This window comes from Lagopus muta, chromosome 16, assembly GCF_023343835.1.
Source record: "Lagopus muta isolate bLagMut1 chromosome 16, bLagMut1 primary, whole genome shotgun sequence".
Lineage (NCBI taxonomy): Eukaryota > Metazoa > Chordata > Aves > Galliformes > Phasianidae > Lagopus > Lagopus muta.
Window position 1 is genome coordinate 4742654 of NC_064448.1, and position 22860 is coordinate 4765513.

The 22860-nt window shown below is 47.2% G+C and overlaps 1 long non-coding RNA gene across 1 annotated transcript; it reads left to right on the top strand.

Annotated features, from left to right (window-relative positions):
• The first annotated feature begins 4177 nt into the window (after window positions 1-4177).
• On the top strand, window positions 4178-21535 carry LOC125701376 (uncharacterized). Its single transcript, XR_007380220.1, has 3 exons — window positions 4178-4291; window positions 9763-9852; window positions 20078-21535. It is a non-coding gene; the product is annotated as an uncharacterized LOC125701376 (long non-coding RNA).
• The last annotated feature ends 1325 nt before the right edge of the window (window positions 21536-22860 follow it).

Consider the following 22860-nt stretch of genomic DNA (forward strand, 5'->3'; position numbering starts at 1 on the left):
CCACAGCCAAGGGAGCCTGTGTCACAGACATCAGTGACTCATCAGTGCCTCTCTACGTTAGTAGTTATGCCAACTTCAGCTGCTCATCCCCTTTTTGAACTCCCTTTTGGCTCCAGTAAAAGCAGACTTACTGAAGGGAAGCTCAAGATGAGCATGAATCACTTGGGGATCTTACTGCCACTTAATGCCAGCAAGACTTAGAGCTGAGCAAGATCTTAGCAAAAACAGAGCCTTCCTACTTAAAATGTCTCCTCCTTGGCCTCTTGGTTCTGGCACTGCATTAGCAATGTGTGGAAACCTTCAGGACCTTGTTGGAGCCTTTAGATTTTTTTATTTTTATTTTTTGGTCATAATCCTGTTTTATTTTTCATCACAGTTCTATTTCTGTTCTGTATTTCTGCTTCAGCCTCAGAGTCTTAGTTATGTCTTAGTGAACTGCAAAAGCAGAGCAGTGGGCTGAGAGGGACACGAGGAGACAGCAGTTCAGGAGAGGAAAAGAGTAAGTGGAATTAAATTACCACCAATTTTTGAGGCACAACAGTGTATTACTGGATATCATGGAGGATTCAAACAACCAGTCTTGCAAAAAAATTCTGTTCCCCAAAAATCCACATCATCAAACGCCACTTCTACAGCCCCTTCCTTTGATTTCTTTTCAAAGCCAGCTGATAATGCTCCCATAATCTCTTCTGCTTTCATCTTTTATCTGTTCCTAACACTGAGACTGCAGTGGAGGAAAGACCCCAAAGAGCAGCAGCAATGACTCCGTCCTTCATCTGAAGCCATGCAGGCAATTTGAGACCCATGGAGCTGTGCAGGACTGAAATGTCAGACCAAAGCAGTCAACAGAAGAACAGATGTTGTTTCCAGGCTCCCTGAGCATTGCTTGGGTAAAGATGCCTACACAAGGGATCAAAGCCAACTGCTTTGCTGCTGCAGTGTTTGTGGCACAGTTTAGGGGAGCTCCAGGGTAAGTTCAGAGCACAGATAAACTTGCCCGTTGTTTTAGAAGTTGAGTGAATTATTGTATGGGGTTTTTTTTCTTCACCAAACAGCCCTTTGTGCTGGCTGACAGTTTTCTTCATGTCAGCCCAAATTCTTAAACCTGTGTGCTGTGATTTCAGCCTTTGCGCAGCGTTGCTCAGAGGGAAGTGCCAATGGAGAAGAGCTTCTCTGGATGGGGGAAGCCCCTTGTGAATGCACCTCACCCTTTTCCTCGTCCCCAAACACATCTGCATTCAGACCTAACTTGAATAGGAAGTACTGTACTTATATAATGGTATTGGTTCTTTTTTTTTTTTCTTCCAAATGACTGCAATTTTGTTTAACATCACCACTGAAGAGCTCTGTAGTGTTTTTCTGAGCTCTGAATACAAGTGCTCCTGGAATCTTTCCCTTAAGTGTTCCCATTGCCACCAGGAAAGAATATGAGAAGTGTGTCCCTGACTTCCACTGTCTCATTTGGAGGCTGTGATTCATGTTTTATAGCATCTCGCTCCCATTACTGCCAGCTCTGTTTTCCCAGGGTTCGCTCTGCAGTCTCTCCCATGGCGTTGGGACTAATGAGTTTTTATGTCCTGTGGGTTTGTACCCATTATTCCCTACCTGCCCCCTGTCATGTCACTGACCTGGAACCTCCGTCCTGCTCCTTGCCACCCTACCCAGATGCTACAGAGCACAGTGGCTGCATGCTTGGAGGATGGTACACCAACAACAGCACTGGGTGTAATAACATGACTCATTTTGTTTGCTTCATTTGAGCTATTGTTTTCATTAACTTTGATGTGAGACCCTTCCTTCCTTTCTTCTACCTATCCTTCCACCCATGATTGGATGGTTTTTAATAAATGGTAGTGGATGGAAGATGGAATGAAGGCAGATCAAGCAAAGCATCTATGGGAACCTCAGCTCCTTGGGAAATGAGGATGAAAATCTGGTTGCAAGACTCTTAAAGTGCAAGGACAGATTCATCCACAACTGATGCCACAGATAAATCCTACCCAGGGATGTGAATGCTGTTTGATTGGAGCTCGTCAGCATTTTGCAGTGGAACAGCTGGGCACATTATTGAAAATGCCTCTCCTATCAGCATGCAGCTATTTTGCAAGGCAGGATTATTTGAAACAAAATAATGACTTATGGAAAGAAGAAAAAAAAAAAAAAGACTCATCTCACAACATTGGATTGTGATATTAGGGAGTGAAATGTCATTTTTAACAGATTTTTCAGAAGGAAACTGGTTATTTATCAGCATTTCATTTAAAAATAATTGAAGAGAAGCTCATTCATTCTTTCTCTCTTCCTTCTGCTGAGGCAAGCAGCTGCTCAGGCTCTGCTCAGCAGGGACCCCTTTGCAACCTGCAGGGCCCTTTCACTGGTCACAGAGGAATGCTGCCTTTGCTCTCCTTGCTAAGGATGGCACCATGGGCAGGGCTGGGACCTAATAGGTGGTAAAATCGCCAGCTGGGTGATGAACTGCTTCATTTCAATGTTTGTGGTTAGAATCATAAAATTGTTCGTGTCAAAAATGACCCTAAAAGGCCACCTAGTCTAACTCCCCTGCAAGGAACAGGGACATCTACAGCTTGATCAGGTTGCTCAGAGCCTTGACCAGCCTGGCCTTGAATGTCTCTAAGGATGAGGAGGAGAAGGCTCTCAAATATTCCTGGTTCATCATCACCTTGAGAGTTTCAGCACTGGGGGATAAGTCACTTTGCTGGGTCTGTGCTCATCTGAAAGCGCTGAGACTTCTGTCTGGGGTTCATCACAGGAGATTTCTCCCCTTTCAGCTCTGTGTGCTAATGCTAGCCAGCCCTTCATGCCCTGATCCTGCTGCAAAGGGGAACTGGTACCCTGTGCCAAATTCTACACTACAGAAGCTCAGCCCCTCCAGCATCCTGCACCCCCAGCTGCTGCTCTCTGAGCGCTTTGGTGAGCTTTAAGTCATGTGCTGAGTTACTGAGAGGCTGTGCTCTGCTTGACTGAGCCTTCCATGTTCCGGGAAATGAGACAAACACTGGCACAGGCTTTGCACTGCTAATTAGCATGCAGTACATGAGTTGGCATCCCGTGCAACAGGCACTGATGAGATGCTGGTGATGCTGACTGGTCCTGTGTGATGCCTGCTGCAGCAGGGCAGGGCTGCCTGGGTCCATTTTGATTGACCATCTCTCCTCTGTGAAGCCTGGTCCAGGCCCAGCTGGTACAGAGGGACATGAGACATCACCACTCACCAAGAATAACATTCTGACCTCTATCCCAAAAGCTGAGGGGTAATTTTCCCATGGACATCTGCAACAAGAATGGTTATTTTCATGCTGTGATGTGGTTTGGCCTCTGCTCCTCTTCTTCCAAACTGGCCCCCAAATGCTGCAGTGATTATTTCCATCTCTAGCAAACACAGATGTGTTCCTGCAGTGGTCGGCGCTGTGCCCACTTCTCTGGTGCTACAGGACGTCAAGAAGCCTGGTTACAATGATGGAGAGTGGTGCTGACAATTCAATTAATGCAAGGATTAGGAGACAAAAGCCCAGCAAGAGAATATTTGCAGATGGAAATTGATAGGTAGGAAAACAGTGCAATGATTTCATGTACTTTGAGAATATGAGCCCACTTCATTGCCCAGGGAGAGCTGTGGGTAAGTGTCTGATCTGGTGCTTCCTCACGTTGACTTTGCTTTATGTTCAGCTGTTCAAAACCAGCACCCCTTTGGACAGTTTCTTATACAGATAAAAGTGAAAACAGCTCTAAGTCCTTCGTCACAAAGTACAGAAGCATTATTCTTCTCTAGGGCTTGTTTATAAGTCATATATTACAGCTGCAAAAGCAAGCACTAGTCCATCTCTGTATAAAATACAATGATCTCTCCGTGGTTATGAGAAGCCCAAGGTTACCATGAATTAACCAAAGAAATGAAGGACTTATCTTTTTTTTTTTCTTTCTTAATCTTTCCTTTTGAAAATCCCCCCGATGGAAGCCCCCTCCCTCCCTGCTCAGAGCCATCTGCTTCCTGTCACTGGTAACGAAGGGCAGGCTCCCTCAGCCCCAGCCTCCAGGTTTGCTGGGCATCACTCATTGGCCCATCAGAGCTGCTCCACTTGGGGAAATAAGTGCTGCCGTGTGCAAGCCTGGCCACAGTGTTCTTCTCTCAGCTGTCTGGGTGCATGGTTTTGTACCCCTTGCCAAGCTTCTGGGCTCCTGCTTTCCTTAGCCCTGAAGGTGTTTGCTCCTCTCCCCCTGAGTTGGGGCCTTGGAGCTGTGCTGAGGAAGCCACATGGAGCTGTGGGGTGAGGTGAGCCATTGCCTGGGCTTGGGTGAGGTCAGGGGGACAAAACTCATACTGAGCTTTTCTTATGGGGTGAAGAGTGAACAAGCCATAGATAGGGTTTTTCTCTTCCAGTGTAGCCTGTCTGAAAGCCTGTTGGAACCTAACAGGCAGATGAGGCATATGGAGATTAAGATTATAGATTTTTCCAAGAGAAGAATGATATTTAATGTGTGGTTTTTTTCCTCTTTGAATTCGAGTTGCCAAAGGATTAGTTATTACCAAGAAGCAGAAATAGTGATGGACTTTTGATGCACCAAAGTTCTGTTCAGCTTAAGGATGTTAAAGATCGTATTGGCTGGCTTTGTCTTAAATCCCATCTCTGTGTCTGTATCTCCCAGAACTTCTCTCCCATGCATGAGCACCTCATAATTCCTGCAAATGAACAGCTTCTGCTGGAGGATTTGTAGCCATATGCAGTCAGCTCTAGTAATGATTACGGCTTCTATTACTTTCAGTTAGATGGAAATTGTTTAGCTGGTGCTAGGGCTTGAGTTTGGTATCCTCTTTTCCTCTGAGACCCTGCACATCCAATGAAGGCTGCTATGTCCTAACCCTGGGCCATACGATGCTCCATCCCATACTGCCCAGGGCAAAGTGGAACCCCAACATTTGCAGGGACAGAAATCACAGCGGTCAGTTGAGATTATGGAGTCAGGGGGTCTTTGGAGCAGTGCAATCCTTTAGGGACACTGAAGCAACACGCTTCTAGCAGCCAGGAGATGTTTCAGTCTCGTCATGCTGGCTCAAAAATCTTATTTATTTGTGATGACGGCTTTGCTTTACACAAGGGAGTGCTTATTGACTGCATCAATTCAAGCAGGAGGTGTTATCCCCAGGAAGAAGAGCTGAAGGGCTGATGGGGCTTCTTTCCTCTTGCGCTGTTTCAAATCCCACAAAGCCATGGGAAACAATAGAAGGAGACAAAACTTTGGCTGTGTGCAGTGCAGGGATGTGATTAGAGCCAGCTGCAGACGATACCTTGTGCCTCAGTGTCTGACTTGAGGTGATGCAGTGGTAACATTGTGCTGGTGATGCATCGGCACTTCAAAGCACTGAGCTCTCTCCATATCTCAGGCTCCAAGCAGATGCTGGCAGGTGATTGTAAATCCACACTGAGATGGGAAAAGCAGCTTATGGGAGAGTTGCAGAGCTGAAGCTGAGCATGTTGCAAACATGAAATCATTCAGTCTGCCAAACTGGAGCTGAGTTTTCAGATTAAGTTAAGGAACATGGGGCTGATTTCGTGAGGCTCTCCAGTACATCTGGTAGATTTAGATTCACTTTTAGTCTTCCCATTTTCTTTCAGGTTTCAATTCAAAAAAACTCTAAGAACTCTGACAAAAGCAAGTGTTCTGCTACACAGAACTGCAGCCTGCACATCACCACCCTGCTCTGTGTCCTCCCCTGCTCTGCTCCTCCTTGTCTTATCCACCCTCGTGGTTGTAAAACCATCAAACCCCTCTTTGCATATCTATAGACCCAGAATAGTTTTGGATGAGGCTTCTGAACCAGGATGGGTTCTATCTCAGGGGCATAAGCAAAGTGGTTTAAACCTCTTAGAGGTGCTGAGTGGTCCTGGTCCTGGGGAAGAGGGGAATAAACAAGAAGTTTTTAACCCACTGTTGCTTTCAGGATCGTCCTCTGAGATCTTTACTTTAAAAAAAAAAAAAAAAAGAGGAACAAGTTTAGAATCATAGAATTGAGTTGGAAGGGACCCTTCGAGATCAGCTCCCCTACAGTGAACAGGAACACCTGCAGCTCAGTGAGGGTTTTCAGAGCCTGGTCTCCAAATCTAAGGTCATTGCTCAGCTTGTTTTCAGTGCTTAATTCAGTAAAGACACAGGTAGTGTGCAGCAACAGTTCAAGCTAAACCATGTTACTTTCTTCCAAAAGGAAATAAAGAACTCAAGAGAACCTAATTTACAACCCAATCTCGATTTTTTTCTGGGATTTTTTTTTTTTAAACAATTAATTATAATACTTAACTTTTAGGCAGTCCATTTATGCAATCCATCTTCTTTTAAGAAAGCACTTCCAAACTAAGAAAAACTCCTTCTAGAAAGCAGCCACAGTTTTGGATTGGAGGTGCCAATCAGCAGCCAGCACGCTCCCATCTCCCTGTGCTGCCTTCAATAAGGAGGGGAAGCGATGGCACACCAGTGACACCTCTCCTCCTGCCACTGGGAGAACTGGATTTTGTCCAGCCCTCCCCGGTGTGTGCAGCATTGCAATGAAGCAGGCAGGCAGCTGAATAGCTCTGCAGCTGCCAGCGACAGCAGTGTGCTGTGAAACTTAGGGTAGCCAAAGGATTAATGCTTTCCACCTGTACTCCTTATTTATTTATTTGATGAAGGGAATGAAATTTTGGGTTACGCCAAGCCTTGCTGAGAGAGCTTTCTGTGCAGAAATTGAACTTCACTGGAGGGTTTATTTTGCTTGGCACATTCCTCCCTTCCCCCCATGTGTGCACCAGTTCTCCCCATTGTCTCATCACCAGCTGTCTTCAAGTAGAGGAACTGGGCTCTCATGTGGATATTTAGGGTTGTGAGTTTTTTTTTTCCCCAAAGTAAATCTGTGCTATTTCCTTTAGAAATAAGGCCATGTCCCCATGTGCATGCAGTGCTTCTCCCTTTTTACAGGCCTGTTTTAGTGCTGCTAACAGAGCTGGCCTTGCTGTTAGTCGAGTCTTCCAGCCCAGGAGGATGGAGCATGACAGGAGGAGGGGAAATGGCCTCAAGTTGAGCCGGGGGAGGTTTAGGTTGGATATCAGGAAGAAGTTCTTCACAGGAAGGGTTGTTAAAGCACTGGAAAAGGATCCCCAGGGAGGTGGTTGAGTCACCATCCCTGGCTGTGTTTAAAAACAGTTTGGATGCGGTGCTCAGAGATTTAGAGGAGGGTTGTTAGGGTAGCATGGTTAGGTTGTGGTTGGACTTGATGATCTTTAAGGTCCTTTCCAACCTGAGCGATTCCATTCTACGACAGCCTTCACACTGTTTGGGGCTGGAGAGTTCTCCATTAGAGCTCATCAGGAGCTGCTGTCCTCCTCGCTTGTTTTCTCTCTCTCATCATGAAAATCAGCAGTGTGTTCATTTCTAATGTCAATTTGTGGATACAAAGCCACTGCCAGTCTCAGCACAGGGAGCTGCAATCAACATTGTGGGTAATGAGGAGGTCTCACAGAAATGAACGCGTGTCAATTGCTTGAACTGCCTGACTTGGACAGGGGAAATCAAAGGCAATCACTAGAAGTAGAAAAACCTCATCTTGGCACCGCTAACACTGGGCTGGTTGATTTCCCACTTAGAGTCATAGGATCATTAAGGTTGGAAAAGACCACTAAGATCACCAACCCCAACCCATCCCCACCATGCCTGCTAACTGTCTCTCTCCTACAAAGCTCCTCCTGCACTCCAGTTGTGAGTTCTCCCCTCTCCAACCATACCCACCTCCACCAAAATTCCAGATGGCCTGTATCTGCTGTGAGTCACTCCTGTTAGCAGAGCCTTTTTTACCACCTCAGTCCTCCAGCCACGTATGGCACCAGTCTAATTTTATCTCTGTGAGTCACCCCATGGATACCAAACAGGGAAATGTTCCTCACCTCTCAGTCGGTGCAGTTGTCTGCTCCATGCATCTCAAGGACCAACTTTGTTAGCAGGGTCAGTGCAAATACATAAACAGCTCTGGACTAGAGGAAGGATGTTTAGCAGAATGCGTGGCCGTGGCCAATTAGCGGAACAGAATTTTGTTGCCGCTAATTAAAGCACAGTGAAAGGCCAACTGCTCACGGACTGCCAAGAAAAACACTTCTGTTGCAGCTTTTTTTTTCCTTTTCCCTTTCTGAAAACAGAAAAACATACAAGTGTGCATCTCAAACTTCCCCATTTTATCTGTAAAAACCTGTCACAATTGGGAAGAACAAATAATAATTTTAATGTTCAATTATGTGATTTTTTCCCTTTAATCCCAAGTGTTGTTTTAAATGACTTTATGACTTTAAATGGCTTCAACAATCAAATCTTAGTTAGCAGAGACTGAAAATCGAGACAGCTTTAAGGAAGATGAAGAACCATTTAACTCATTTTAATTTCAGTTGCCTCTGTGAGAGTCAGTGTGAATAAACCAGAATGATCCACTTGGGCTTCAGTGGTGGAGGAGAAGATGAGAATTGGAGCCTAAAAATCAGCATGCATTTGTATAGGCTTGATATTTTGTTATGTGGGAATCCTTTATTCCAGGTAGTCAAGGAGCCCAAAATGTTACAAAAATAATGGAAAATAAGGCTGAATGTTTCTTTAGCAGATCTACACCCATGCAAGGAGACATCACTGCTTTTGCAGTCACTTTGCAGCATGGGCATTTCAGTTTGGGCTTTGCATTAGCTTGTAAACTCCATCTTGTAGTTATCTTCTGTATGTTCAAGCACCAAAGGATCGTAAGGATCTTTGTGTGACAGTGAATTAAAAAGCCCATTTGGGATTTCACTTTGCAATAGTGGCTGGGTTTCTTTTCAGTCCGAGAAAAAGCATTTTCTCACAGCAATGAGCCTCACTCTTTCTTCCTGGGTATCCAAAATGAGTTTCTAAGTAAGTCTTTGGTAACAGAAATGGTGTGAATCATTGAGATGTAATATGTGCTGATGAGCCTCCGTTGTGGAAGTCGCTCATGGGCTGTGAGATGCACAGAAACTTTGAAACAGCATTTTCCCCCAGTGGCCACTTGCAAACAGAGCAGCAGTAAGGCTCGGTCTTACTGCTTTTCCTACTGCTTTACGCTGCTCCCTGAAATGCCATTTCCTCAGCTCCAGAGAAGAGATTTGTGGCGTGATGTCAATGGATCAGCATTGCAAGGGTTCTCCCAAAAGCCATTTGAAGAGGCTTTACAGTCTGTCCCTAGGGATTTCCAGCCACAGGTGTTCCCATGTTATCTCAGCCAGCAGTGGTTATGCTCATATTTCTGTTTAGCTTTCCCAGTGGTTGCTCAGATTAGGACACCTTTTTCCAGTGCATGACAGCTCTGGTCTGCAAGCACTCTCAGGTGAGATCCTGGGGGCAGATGCAGAACTCTGTGCTACAAAGGAGCTCACAGCTACTTGCACGCAGATGTTGGGGTGTGCACAGCTTACTGCAATACCTACAGTGTAAGCACACAGAAGTACTGGTGCTCATGCAGGTACATTAGGGAAAGATAAAGTCTTGCAGTAATAGCACCATAACAATGTATTTCTGCCGCAGAGAAACCCCAACAAGCTTCTTCTGCTACCCTCAAGTGTAAGCCCAATAAAAGGGTGAGGAAGGAAATTCATCATTGGGGTTGGCTGTGTTCTTCCATAGGGGAAATGCATGGAAATCTGCAGTATGAGAGCTAGGAAAGACAGTAAGCTTGGCCACAGCTGCAGGTAATTAATGAATTAACTCTGCCTTCCTCCTCCTCAGCCTGCAAATAGAGGCCAGCAATGGATCAGAGCTTCTTCTAGAGGAGCTGGAGATGAAGATAATGAAAGGTTTTGGTCAGACCTTCTTTAAGTGAGTACCTCTGTGCTCTGAGGGAGCAGAGTTTTTGTTACTGCATTTTCTTCCTCCTAAGAAAATACAGGGCAGCCTCTTTGCATTTTGTGTCCAGGTGCAGCTGGAGAGGAGGGATCTCCCCTGAATGCAAGCAGGAGAAATTTGTCACACTGAACTTCATAGAGAATTTATCTCCTGGCTTTTTTTCAGTGTAAATATCTTTGCTCCCTAAAACCTAATTTGATGGACTGTGTGTTATTCCAGCAGTGACAATGTTTAATTCTCTCAGACTTTGTGTCCCTACACAATTCTGCTGAGCTCTGTGACTTTTGGAGCTCAGCAGCCCTGCAGAGCAGCTCAGTGAACATATCAGAGCCCCTTATGGGCTGCAGAGCAGGTGATGGGGGTGATGAGGCCAACTGCACCCGTTGCATTTGAGAAAGAAAAGCAGCATCTGTGGATGCACTCCCAGCACGCCTCCAGGGTACAGAACAAAAACCACAAATGCAAATATCATTTGGGAACTGGGAGAGATGTTGGTAAGGTGGGAGGCAAACTGGGTTCCAGAGTTTGTGTGGAGTCCATAAGGAAGCTGGGTAAGCCCAGTTATTTGCTATGAAAACCAGCAGCTGGGTTTGGGGCATGGACAGGTTTGCTGCATCCAAAACTGAGGCTGGGTAGGTGCCTACAGCTCTGCTTGCAACAGTACAGTACTCACATAAAAATTACTGCTTTTTCCTCCCTGTGAGCTGAGATTTAAGCTGTGTCCTGCACAGGAGGAACTAATTAAGCCACCAGACTGAAATCCCTGTTGTAAAATCTTCTTTTCCACCTGGGCATATTTCCTGTGAGCAGTCTGATGATGACAGCCAGCAAGAAACCTGGGAGAGAAAAACCCCAACAGTAGTGTTTGCATGGTAAAACTCAGTGTGGTGGCTGCATAGGAGATGAGAGAAATAAGCAAAGATGAGGTGCCATGGGAGGGAAGGGAGAAGCAAGCATTTTTTAATCCCTGCGTTTGACAGCTAGTTCACATGAATACCTTGGGGGAAGCAGGGGCCTTCTGAGTGTATTTTCTTTCTAAATAGATCTATAGATACACTAATTAGCCAGAGGAGAAGTACAGGAGTTAATCCCTAATTATGTAAATGTGTTGTTTCAATTAATTATTGCACGTGGCACTTGTGCTCTGGTGATAGGCACCCTAAGGAAAGGCAGGCACTAACAAGAATAATCATATTTAACAGTCTGCTCCCATTTATTCCTCCAAACGTGATTGGTGTCAGACCTTCCCATAATCTTCCTCTATAATTCATTGTTGCTCGTTGTTGCCTTGTTATAAATTATCTGGAGTCGTGGGCTGGAAAGGATAGTTTTGCAAAACAACAACATGAAAAACCTGTTTGTTTGATGGATTGGGGAAGGAGGATGAAAGGGAAGGGGGATGTGCTGGATTCTGCACTGCCTCTCACCCTGTGCTCTTGGGGTCTCCATCCCCTGGGGCAGACTGGGAGGAGCAGCCATGGTTGGATGCCTGTAGTTTGGGTGCTGTGGGGTTGTCAGCTTAGCTGTGATGGCTGGAGGGAGTGGGGAGACTGGGGAGAGGAAAACGAGTCACCAAAGAGTGTATTTTGAGCTGTTAAAAAAACCTCTTCCATTAATAAGGGCATCACTGACCTTCTTAAACAGGACTGCCCAAGCCCTATTTACAGCCTCACGAAGCACAGCAAAAGAAAGATCCAGTTTCTCCTGTTTTTTTCCCCCTCTAAGTGCTAGCATTTCAGCTCAGACAGCGACTGCTAAGGATAATAAACAGACCACATTTATATAAACCTAAGGGGTCTGCAATGTCTTATCCATGTTGTTTCTCAGAACTGGAAGCATCGCGCTGGAATCAAAAGCTGCTTTGTTAAGGAAAAGGCACAGGGGGAGCACAGGGCCGGGCAGGAGAAGCTGCTCGCAGTGTGGGAGAGTTTTGTGGCTGAGCCCTGTGGTCAGACAGGGGTTGATGGGCAACCTCTGCTCTGCTGGTTCAGGCTGTGTTTTCTATCAGCAAGATAAAAATACTCTAAAGTGGTCCAATGGAACATTTTGCAGCAAATAATTGCTTCTTGGACTGGGCTAAGCCTGCTTTTATTAAAAGGCAGGGCACTGCCAGGTTTGTCTGAGGCCTCCTTGGAGAGCTGAGGTGTTTGCAGAGGTTGTGCCTGTGCTGTTTTTGAGACCGACAACAAACACACTTGTATTGCAGCCTGTCTCCTTGGGGCTCAGAGATCCAAGGGGGGAAGGGGGGTGATGCTTTGGCTGGAGAATGAGAGGGTTGTGCTGAAGTACAGCAGCAAAGAGCTTGAGGTGATGCTGGGGGGGCTGAAGTTCACAGGTTTTTGGGGTACTTCTGGTTTTTGGCTGCTGTATGATTGGCATCAGCATCACACTGCACCAGAGATAACAAATAGAGTGTTAAATAGTGTTTGGAAACCCACTGGAAATAAACTGCTGATTGTCAGCCTGGATGGGAGTAAGCATGCCTGAGCTGTTTTGCTTTGTGGGCCACATCCCTCCATTGTAAACCACAGTTTGAGTTTTCAGCCTCTTTTTCTTTCCTTTCCTGGGATGTTGGCACTGTGACTCCCCCCAGGGTTTTGTTCTTCTCCTAGAAAGCAGGAAAACCAATTCTTTCCCAAGTCCATTGGGGCTTCCCAGTGTTTCTAGGTCTGGAAGAGGGTTTGCAGGAGAAACTTGGGCCAGGCACCACATGGAGCTTGCGACTAAGATGATCAAGGGGCTGGAGCACCTCCCCTATGAGGACAGGCTGAGGGAGTTGGGCTTGTTCAGCCTGGAGAAGAGAAGGCTGCGGGGTGACCTCATTGCAGCCTATCAATACCTGAAGGGAACCTACACCCAGGAGGGGAGTAAACTCTTCAAAAGGGCTGACAACAGCAGGACTAGGGGAAATGGTTTTAAGTTGAAGGAGGGAAGATTTAGGTTAGATGTTAGGGGGAAGTTCTTTACTAGGAGAGTGGTTAGGCCCTGGAACGGGCTGCCCAGGGAGGTTGTGGATGCCCCGTCCTTGGACGTGTTTAAGGCCAGGTTGGACGGGGTCCTGGGCAACCTGATCTGAATATGTATGTTGGTGGCCCTGCTAGGCAGGGGGGTTGGAACTACATGATCCTTGGGGTCCCTTCCAACCCGGGTGATTCTGTGATTCTGTGATTCTGTGATTCTGTGATTCTGTGATTCTGTGATTCTGTGATTCTGTGATTCTGTGATTCTGTGATTCTGTGATTCTGTGATTCTGTGATTCTGTGATTCTGTGATTCTGTGATTCTGTGATTCTGTGATTCTGTGATTCTGTGATTCTGTGGAGCTGTGCTGTCCCATGCTGTGAGCCACAGCAAGCCCCACGGCAGCCACTTTATCACCAGCACTGCAGTGAAGCTCGCTGCAATCAAAAGTTGATTTTCTCCATTCAACAGGAAAAAAAGATCTGAGTTTTTGATGACTTTTTCCCTCCAGTTGCTATGGTAACTGTTTTGTCAAGCTGTCAGTTTAGGTGTTTGGATGAGAGAAGGTTTAATTTTGCCTCTCCAAAGTAGCCCATTCCTTGGAGTATAATTTCCCCCACTGGAAAATTCCTGCTGCAGCATCCCATTGCTTCAGGAGGCATCCTTTGTAAGTGCTGCAGCCTTCTAACTGAGCTGAGGTGGGACAGCTACAGCGAGGAGCAAGTTGTGCATCTGATCAGCTTGGAGAAGGATCTGACAACCTAATGCTGCATGCAGAAAAGAGGAGCGTACAACTCTGGCTCACTCCTTTACTCCTCAACCAGAAGGAGCCCTCCTGGCTGCAGCTCTCCCCCACCCCTGCCTGCTTCTATGGACGATCAAAACTCAGTGACCTGAATAGAAAGAGGTGCAGGGATGAGCCCGTTTCACTCAGCAGTTCCTCTCTGACACAGCATTAATTGCTCATCCTCAGGGCTGGACTCCCAGTGGAAACCCCTCTTTGTTCAGCAAAGCTTATAGTTGATTACAGCTTGCCCACCTAAGGCATTGCATTTTTCTTCCCCCAGTTTAAAATTCCATTGAATGGGGTGAGAACATCATAACTCCTTCCAGCAGAACTTCCCGCTAACCCGAGCGAGGACCAACAGCAGCAACAGTCTTTCCTCCATGCACTGCACGGTGCGCGCTGCCCCCTGGTGGGATCGGCACCGCACAGCTCCTGTGCCTTCCTGCCGAGATAAAACGCAGGGAAACTTCCAAAAAGATGGGATATAACGAAAATCATTGCTAAAAGTCCTCCAGGGAACGTGCCTGGCTCTGAACAGCTGCGATTTCAGTGCAGCCTCTTGGAAGGAATATGTTCTTTTTGCCTCCAATGCTCTTTGGTATGTGCAGTACACAAGCTCTCTGAGGATGCAGGATGGGAGTGGGACCAGCAGGAACATGGTGTCCCTGTTTCCATCTCCCTCTCTTCTGCTCCATCGAGGATAGAAGAGAGGAATGGCCAGGGTCTTTGCTGTGGAGCGCTGCCCTGCTTGGGGATGCAGATGGTGGTGAGTGCTGCTGTGTCCCAGCATGATCCTGCCTCGGAAATGCTGAAACACAAGTGGGAAAAGGTGTGAGAGGTGGATGTCTGAATGTGAGGATGGAAAGCTATATCCTGTGGCTCTAAGAAAGAGAGAGGGAATGAGGAGTCTGATGCTGGGAGCTTATCCAGTCATAGAACCACAGAATTGTTTGAGTCAGAAGGGACCCTAAAATGCCATCTGGTCCAACTCCCCTGCAATGAACAGGGACATCTACATCAGACTGATCAAGTGCTCAGAGCCCACCTAGCCTGACCCTGAGTGTCCTCAGAGTTGGGTCACTATCACTTCTCTGGGCAACCTGTGCCAGTGCCTCACCACCCTTATTGTACAAAACGTTCCTTATATCCAACATAAACCTCTCCTCTTTTAGTTTGAACCTATCTCCCTTTGTCCTATCACAACAGGCTCCACTGAAGATTCTCCCCTCTTTTTTCTTAGAGCCTTTTTAGATACTGACAGGCCACTCTCAGGTTTCCCTGGAGCCTTCTCTTCTCCAAGCTGCACAATCTCAGCCCTCAGACTGTCCTCATAGGGAGGTATTTCATCTCTCAGAGTATTTTTGTGACTCGTATGGTCTGGGTTTTTTTTTTGGGGGGGGGGAAGGGAGGGGGGGGGGGGGGGGGGTAGTCCAGCCTGGAGGTGGATTTGATGGGTCCCTTCCAACTCAGGATATTCTATGAAATGAAGGTGCTGTGGAGGATGCTTGCATGGCTCTGGCTGCTGGGGGGGCTGGAAGCCAGGTCTGGTCCCCTCCTGTAGCACCACAGGGTAGGAGGGCTCTGCCACCGTGCAGCCCCAGGGCTCCTGCAGGGCAGCTCCGCCTGCAAGCCCCAATTAGCATTAATAAATGGTTAGTCTTTTTGAGCCTTGAGAAGTCAAATAAAGGGGAAAGAATGAGTAGGGCTGCTGAGATTCACTAATTGGCACTTCCTTCCCTCACACGTCTGCTCACTTATGGATCAGCAGTGCTTTGAACACAGTGTAATTGAATTGTCAAGTGGCAGGAGACACGTGTCCGTGTGTGCTCTGCCCTGTGCTCAGTGATTTGCAGTGTTCCTTTACATGGACGTGCTTCTGGCTCTCAGTTGCACGCTCGTTGTGAGCTCTCCATCATTGCTAGCACTGAGCAACCGTGCTGTGATCCTGTGAAGGAGCGCACTGAGCCATGTGTCAGAGGGTGAAGGTGTCAGAGCTGGGCTAATGTGCAGTGCTGGTACAAGAAAGTTGTGTTTCAAGGTCTTCCTTTTTGAGATTGTGCTTAACAGGTGGGACTGATCTCCTGTTTGATCCCTTGGTGCTGGAAGCTGGGAGGATCCTGGGTAGGAACTGGGGGGATGTCCAACTGCTGGTGGCTCTGGTGTGGTTTGCCTTTGGGCTTGATGTATAAATGCTTTTCTCCAAAGTTGCTTAGCACTGAACATCTGCTCAAACAGTTGGCTTTAAGAAGGGTGTCTCTGAGAGCATCCAGGATAGTGATGGGTCATAAAAGCCACGTTTAGGAAGGCAGGAGAACTCTTCCCTGAAGCCACCTCTACCCTTTTCCAGGAGCGTATATGCAAATATTTAAAATTGCATTTGCATTACCTAAATCAGGGCTGGAAAAGTCTTTCATTTCCAGTAGTGTGCAGAATGTGTCTCCACAGCGGGCTGATGGAGAGAGGCGAGCTCCTTGTGTGCGTATCTGTGCCACAAGGGGATTTTCAGAGATGCCCAGATTGCAGCACCCCCTCAGGCTTTGAAAACTCCTTTATCCTACACAGTCATTTTTGAGGGTCTGACAGGGAGATTTATGGATCTGATCTATTGGGCAGCAGCCAAGCACTCTGTGGCAATTATTCAGAGATAAAACTTTACCCCAGCAGCAGCCTGGCTGCCCTGGGAGAGACAGAAACTGTTTTCTCTTTTCTTCAAGTTTGCCACCTGGGAAGCTTTTCAGCAATAAATAGTCATGAGCTGCTATTCTGGATGCACGTGGTTGGTTTCAGAACTGTGTGACAGGTTAAAAACAAATAAAAATAACCCTTCATATCTAAGGCCTAGTTTCTGATCTCTGCTGCCTTGCTCGCCTACGAGACTTGCAGAAGAATAAACTCCTGCAGATCTGATTTTCCTTAAAAGAATAGGGCAGGAAAAAAGAAGAAACGTGCTCTGGTTTTTGTTTAGGTGGTTGCTATTGTTTGCTCTGCTCTTTTGGAAGGGGATGAGTCCCACCTGGAGCCACTGTGTTCTCAGAAACGGCTCCAATTTGACCAAGAAGTCAACAGTATTAATTACCATCCAACTGCAGGCAGTTTGTACCAAATATAATTTCTGATGGTGCAGAATAAAATAACACTTTTCTCCCCTGCATCTAACCAGAAAATTCCTTGTAATTCATGAAGACAAGAGAGCTTGAGCCGACACTACCAAACTGTGGGATAATCTGCAGGATTATCCTCTAGTTATTGATCTCAGGAGAAAGAGGAGCAGCTGCAGAATCCTCCCGGGGCAAAATAATTGTGCCTGAAATCTTGTTTGCCAACTGGTCTGTATCCAGAGCAAAGGAATTATTTGGGCATTTTTTTTTTATTTTTTGGAGGGAGGGAGGAAATGTCAAATGTGATAATTTAGTTTGGAGCACTGGGAAAGCCTTGCAGAGTGCTTTATCAACCCGCTCATGGGTGAGAGAGAGATTTACCCTGTAAAAAAAGCATTTTTATGGCTCTTGGAGGAGTCGTGCTGTCCTGTTCCTTGTTTAGCTGTTTCTTGGAGAGAATTGGTTTTGGTCAGCAAAATCTGACTGGCAGGCTTTGCAATGGCAACACACACAGCCCTCTGCTCTACTACTCTGCTGTCACCAAGAGGATGGCAGCCTGTTCCTGCAAAAGGAACAGCAATGATGCTGGGATGACAGCCTGGAGGGTGCACCAGGACATGGGTTTGGGCTCAGAGGATGCATGTTGCTGGCTGCCAGGTGATGCTGAGCTGTTCTACGGGCTGGAGATGGGCGCACAGTGCTTTGTGCTGAGATCAGAGAGGAGTGGAAGGGGCTGTGCGGATGGACAGGGAGAGCTGCATCTGAGAGAGATGCTGTGAGGTCTCTTTGTGCCTTACAACAAACCTGGCTCTGTTACTGCCCTGACAGGGAGGAACATGGAGTAGGAGGGGATATTGCCTGTCCTTGTTAAGGGAGCGCCACAAAGCCTGCATTGAGGGAGGTCTGTGCTGAGACGGTCCCTTCTGTCCTTGGAAACCTTCCCAAGCAAATCTGAGGTGCTGTAGGGTTGTCTTTGCTTTCTAAGGGATTCATTCACAGGGCCTGGCCTCATTTCCCCTCAGCACACACCAGTGTGTATCCTTCTGCCTTGTTAATGCAAAGGCGTTCTCGCTCCCACATTTGTTTGAACAAGTACCTCACAGCTCTCTGCCATGCAGGCTCTGTGCTGCTTTCTTTCCTCATGTGTTCAGAGAACAAACCAGCTTCAAATTAACATTGGAGCCATTTATTATTGTTCTCCCCAGCTATCCTTTGGCTCTTTTTCTGAGCACCATGCCTGTAGCCCCTCAGCACTCAGCCCATCCCCTGCAGATGGCTTTGTTGCCATCCTTATATGGGAGAAAGCCTAAAAACCCTTGGGCTGTGGGGTTTCATAGGTGCAACTTAACCATGCAGAAGAAGTCAAAGATGCACAGAATGGACAGAACAGAATTTCTCTAAGGCAACACAAAGTCCTGTAAAAGCTCTGCACAGTGCCCAAGGAGGCACAGGAACAGGGATCCATCCGTTTGCCATCGGGAAGCCCAGGAAGAGGGTTTGTATGAGGGATGGCAGAGCACTCTTCCACCTGGGCTTTGGGGAAAACAGCAGGGGATGTGGAGGAGCGCATCAGAGTGGTGGCTCTGTGATGCAGGGCAAGGACAGGGAGAAGACCTATAGCCTTTAAAAGCCAGTGCGACCCCGAACTGGAAGTAAAACCTCCCTGTGGGCTCAATCAGGCGTTCAGAAGCTGCTTTGTGAACGATGAAATGATTTCCAGCCTCGCTGTTGGGTCGCTGCCGGGCGCCCTTTTACCGGTCCGTGTCCGTGGCATCAGTAGGTGGCAGCAGCTGCCCGGCCGCTGCTCTCAGCGGAGTGGAGGATCGCTGCACCTCTGCCTTTCTCTTCCATGCTTTTCCTCCTTCTTTTTTTTTCTTTTTCCTTTTCAACCGAATCCAAACTGTAGATGGCAGCAGGATAAAGACTATCCCGTTTCTTTGTGATTCCTGCTCTGGGTAACGTATTTTTTTCTGCTAATGGCCGCTCGCTGCTTGTGTTTCTGCCCTGCCCTGACTTCAGGGCAGAAAACATCGCAGAGCTTTGTGTGTCCTCCAGCGTGGAGATGGCTGCGGGTGCCTGCTTCCATCAGAGAGATGCTTCCATCAGAGCTATCCAAAAGTTTTGGTACAACTGGTGCATTATGGCTGGGAGAGAGAAGTGAGTGCTGCCTGCTGTTAGAGAGAGGAGTTTAAGAGTGGCTGTGCTGGCTAAAAGCTCGTGGTTCCTTCATCCCTAAAGGCTTCCAGAACTTGTCTGCAGGAGGCTTGGGCGTTCTCAGAGCAGCACAGAGCTCAGAGATACTCAGAGTCCAACCAGGGACCTGCAGAGTCTTCTAGCATTCAGCAGCTTGATCCCTATCACGTGCCAATTGTGCCCATCTGGATCAATGTAACGGGGTTTCCTTTGGTTTAGCCATTTGCGTGGTTGGAGGAGATGATTTCAGTTGTCTGTGGAATCTGTTGCCACTTCTGGGGTGGATGAGCCTTCTGAAGCACTCTCCAGGTTCTTGACCACCTTCTGAATAGCCATCCTAGTGTCCCAGATGTGTTAGCAGGACCTGAGGCCACCTCCTGGAGTATCTCCTAGATTCATCCACACTGAGGCTTTTTTGAGGCCCTCCTCGGCAATTTGGTTTAAAGCATCCCTTTTGTTTGATCTGATGGAGTTCAGCAAGCTGATGTCCTAAGGGACGTGTGTCATTTTAAGTATACATTACACAGCAGAGGAGGATATTTTGATGTAATACCTGCTGGCTATGAAGAGAAAAAAATAAGCTTGAGGTGAAAAAGCTTCCTCAAAATAAGAGCTATTAAAGTAACTCATGGGGACAGAATATTTAGGCTATTTAACATGCCATAAATCTCATGGGGGGAATATTCAGTCTTTAACTCAGTAGCCACTTGATTTAAATCCGTCTTTCTCCCCAGCTTCCTGTAATTGCAGCGCAGCTCCCAGCACATCCTGAGCCACCTGCAGGGCTTCTTTCTGCTGCAAGTGTCTCCCAGATGTGGGACACCTCTGGGCACAGGGCCCTGCATCTCTGGGGCTGTGGCTCTCGAGCCCTTGGGTGCTCTTTGCACCGCGCTGCCTTTGTGGAGCTGGGAAGGGATCCAGAGCAGCTGTGCTGGGACCTGTCAATCTCGAACTGCAAAGTCATAAGGAGGGAAAATAATCATCGTATTAATAATAATAATAAAGCCGTCAGCTTGTCTCGCCCTCCAACAGTAAAAAGGTTTTGGTTGGAGGTTTGCACCAGTTATAATTTTCTCCGAGCTGATTTCTCCCTGTGATGCCACTGTGCAGCCAGTAAGCGATACTCAGGCAAAATCTCTGACATTCATCTCTGTTTACAGAGCTCATCCAAAAACAAGAGGCCTTTTCTTCACTTTATTCAGCATCACCACGACTCGGTTGCCAAGGCACCCACCTGCCTTTGACTGCTGCGGTTTGGCTCCAACCAGTGATGCCTGAGCCCTCCTGACAGAGTCCCTGTGCTGAGCCCACAGCTGAGTAACGTGGTGAACCCAACATTGGCATCCCCTGTGATGGAGTCCCAGCTCTACCATCAAGCCTTGAAAAGCTCTTTGCTGAGCCCAGCATTCAAGCTTGATTTATCATGGGGAAAAAAATGGAAAAGAGTGGTACAAAATGTTTTTTTTGTCAGCAAATATGCCTACGTGGTTCTCCTGCTGTAATCACTGCTGCTCTATATGCTGAGCTGGAAGAACTGGTCAAGAAGTCCCTGGAAAAAGGATGATGTGGTGCTGGGACTGGCTGGGAGCAAAGCTGAGGTGGTTTTTGTCTGTTCTGCTGGTTTTCTACTCCAGCTTCACTGGCTGATGTATATCCAGCTGAAATGCACTGGATTTTCTAACAAAATCATTGGTAGCTTCAAAACCCACCACCCTGAGTAGACGAAATCTGTACCCTCTGAGGCAGCTCCCATACGTGCACTGCAGCTGAGGCTGCCAACATTCACAAATGCCTCCAAATCCAATCTGATCAATGGAAGAAGGTGCTTCTCCTTTTCTGTTTTTCCATCAGAAAAGAAACATCTCCTAAACTGCATGGCACACAGAGGGAGAGGAGCGGTGAGAAGTGAGCTGGGTAGGGAGCAGACAATGCATCACGATGCCTTTAAGTCGCTGGATGAAGTTCATTTCTCCTTGTCTGTACAAGGCTGGACTCTGCATTTTCATGGTAAATTTGTTTACCGAGCCGTTGTTGAAATTCTGGAAGCAGAGAAAATGCATTTGCTCCATAACCTTTCCGGATCTGACAAGTCCTATAAAATCTATTAAAGCCTTTAATGAAATCCCCGCTCAGAGCCAGCTCCCATGAATGAATGTGGAATCGGAATTTAAATTAAAATGTTGTTTTTGTAGTCTGTGGGTTTTAGCCTTGACAGAAATTAAAGGGACAGTTCACATTTGGAGGTTTTGTAGCTCTCTCCCTTTACTTTTGTACTGCCTCTTCCAGCAGAGGATGGCTGTTAGAGCCTCTCCTCCTCAATCTGAGTGTGTGACTCTGCTGCAAGCACAAACCCAGGTATTCTGCATAATTTCAATTAGAAAAAGCAAAATTGGCTAATGGGCAGCACCGTATTTTAAATGAGCTGTGGGTCTCTTGTTTGCAGACATAATGCTGTGCTCTGTCTCCTCTAGAGGTGCACAAGGCTGCCCTCAGTGTGGAGGTGACTGCAGTGATGGTCACCAGCAGCCTCATCCCTGTCCCTCTACCATTGGCCCTATGGAGATACTTGCAAGCAATCCTCCGTGAGGAGCCTGATGCAAATCCCTTGGATGTGCTTGGCTTTGCATACTCAATCCTTTAATTTCCATATGTAAATACAGGGCTGCATGTGCAGGGGTTGTGCAGGCAATTAATTATTTTGATCTCTCTGCACAGAGCAAAGTGAAAAATCCCACAGTGAAGCACAGGCATCTCAGCCTCTATGATAAAAAGGCAGCTGTGAGCTTTGCTTGCTTTCTCCTAAGCTGGGACCTGACGTGCCCAGCAGAGCTCACGTTGCATTGGCTTCTGCTGTTCCCTGTAAGAAAGGAGCCAGCAGTTAACCTGGCAGAAGGAAATCCCTGCCCCCCTCTCAACTTCTCAAGGCACCAAAGGGCTTCTTGGATCCTTGCTCCCTTTCCATTGCCTTGTTTCTGCTCTCTCCTTCAGGTTTCCTTGCTCAACTCTCACTGTGAAGCCAAGTCTGCACTGTTTGATGTCTGCAGCTTTGTTTCTGGGTCCAGGCAGTGGGATGGAGAAAGAATGGGGGTGTTCCAACAGCCAGCATGGGAGGTGAGCATGGGAAAGGGAGAGGTGGGATAAAAGTTGTTTCTGATGAATGCCTGCACGTGTCATTGGGAAGGCATAGAGGTGCTGCCTGGCTCCATGTTAACCACATGAAATGCCAAGTTCCCACCCAGTCCAAATGGAAAGAAAAGCCACTGAGAGCTCTCCATTTTGTAGTGCCCTATCCCTGCCTGAGCCTGCTGTGCTCAGTGTCGCCCCATGTGGGCTTAGCACAGGCGACTCACTGCTATGAACTGCGTGGAGTTGCAGATCACAAATAACTGCATAATAAACAGACATAAACAGCCATTTGGTTCATGGCTGATAAACTTTCATGGTTTGTTTTTATCACTGTGAATGTAGAGGGCTTGGGAAGGGGGATGCTGCCCTGCCATAGACTGGGTGCCATCCTGCCCCATGGGCTGGTGAGCTCCCTCCCTAGGTCCTCAAAGGACAAAGACCAATCTTATGGGGAACACCTGAGGGAATTGGGATTGTTAGTCTGGAGAAGAGAAAGTACAGGGCAGATCTCATCAGACACCACAGCTCCCTAAAAGCAGGTTGTGGTGAGGTGGGGGTCAGTCTCTGCTCCCATGTTACAGCAATAGGACAGGCTGTAATGGCCTCACATTGTGCCAGGGAGGATCAGGTTGGATATTAGGAAAGATTTCTCTCAGAAAGAGTGGTCAGGCATTGGAATGGGCTGCCCAGGGAGGTGGTGGAGTCGCTGTCCCTGGAGGTGTTCAAGAAAAGGGTAGAGGTAACATTGAGTGACATGATTAACAGGGATGAGTTGATGGTTGAGCTCGATGATCTCTGTGGTCTTTTCCAACCTTAA